Source organism: Arachis ipaensis, chromosome B06 (assembly GCF_000816755.2).
Source record: "Arachis ipaensis cultivar K30076 chromosome B06, Araip1.1, whole genome shotgun sequence".
NCBI classification, from domain to species: Eukaryota; Viridiplantae; Streptophyta; class Magnoliopsida; order Fabales; family Fabaceae; genus Arachis; species Arachis ipaensis.
The window spans coordinates 4038550-4040511 of record NC_029790.2 but is presented as its reverse complement, the minus strand read 5'-3'; positions in this window follow the sequence as shown (position 1 = coordinate 4040511).

Here is a 1962-nt window from a genome sequence, read left to right as displayed (position 1 = left end):
AAACACAAATCTTTACCTTTATTTTTATTTTTATCTTTATCTTTATAGTAATACAAATGGGGAGCTCATATTCTGATGTGGCGCTCATACGTTGAGTTTGAAAATTTATTTACTTAGTGTCGCCACTAGAAATTTTTAGAATTATATTTGTTATGGTTGCAAAAGATATTTTATATTTAAATTTCATTAACTTATCAACATTTTTTTTTAAGTGCTAACGTGCCAACTAATTCACTCTTTTTTTATTAAATATGTATAAAAATAAATAAAAGTAAAGTTAGTTAGAATGACAAGTTATTTAAAATTTAATTAAGATGTTTTAAGTTTAAAATGACAAGTTAATTAACTAGATATTTTTGCCCCCACTCCTAAAATTTTCTGGGTCCGTCACTGATTGGAAGATTAGGTTTTTTTTTTTATACGGTGTTTTATTTCGATTTGTTTGATGAAAAAAATAAATTACAAATCAGAGGGTCCGATTTGCTTGAAGAAAAAAATAAACTCCAAATCGGAGGGTCTGATTTGTATTTTTTATTTTTTTTATTTGTTAAAATAAAAATCGGACGGTCCGATTTCAACAATAAAAAATTTTTTATTTTCAAAATCACAACTCGGACCATCCGATTAGAATTTTTATTTTTTTTTTTATTTTTTTCTTAACTCAAAACGTACCCTCCGATTTCTACTAAAACACTACTGACACCACATGTATGAAAAGTATCCCTCATCTCTACAGTGTTGTATCGCTCAATCCTCTCCTCCATATCAAAAATAAAAAGCGGGTGTCCGCGGATCGGATCGGATCGGATATGGCCGAAAATTCGATCCGATCCGCACAATTTTCATCGGATCGGATCGGATATGATATCCACACTTTTTAGTGTCGGATCGGATAGGATATCGGATATATCCGCATAATTAAACCTTCTCTTTTTAATCATATTTCTATATAAAAGAATTTGATAAAAATATTTCTTTCATGCTTTTAAACTTATTTATTTCTAAAATATTTTTAATCAAACTCTCTCTAAATAACAAAAATAAAATAATACAATATATGAATAGTAATTACTAACTAAAACATACAAACAAGTAAATATAATACCAAACATATATATATTTATTTATTTTTTAATTATTATAGTGCAGAAGTGTGGATCCGCGGATCGGATACGCGGATGTAGAGCAGATATCCGCGATCCGATCCGCAAAGAGCGCGGATCAGATCCGATCCAATCCGATCAATTTACGGATCGGATCGTATCCGCAATTTTCGGATCGGATGCGGATATTTACCGCAGATATGCGGATACGATCCGATCCATGGACACCCTTACAAGCGTCTTAATTCAGTGAGTTTTTTAATTTAAAAAAATTAAATAAATAAGATGAATATATAAAAATGATCTATGTAAAACAAATTGAAATTATCTTTTTTTGTTAATTTTTTTCCGTTAAGGATATCATCTGAAAGTAATTGATTGTACTAAATAATAGAGATGTTGTATTATGTATATCTAATTCGTACTTTTATTGTTGACTCATAGTTAGAGTTTTACGTAATTGAGTTTAATTTGAATTTAACTTAAATTTATAGATAAAATAAATAAATTTAAGTTATAAACTTTAATAACTAACTAATTTAACTAGTTTTTTCGAAAATCAAAGAGAGTAAAAAGAAATATTAGGAAACTACAATAATTACGTGAACTTATTTATTGTTATTAGTTATTAAGTGAACTTAATTTTTTTTAAATTAATAATTTATTAGCTTTTTCTTTAAATAAAAGAGTAATATTATTATAATTAAAGTAAAATGTAACTATAATTTAAACATTTAAAAGTAACTTTTTAAGCAAATAATTTATAAATAATTTTTTAAATTATCTCAAAAATATTAAAATTAAATATCTAACAACTTAAGAAAGTATATTTAAAAATTTAAAAACTAGCAATCTAAGC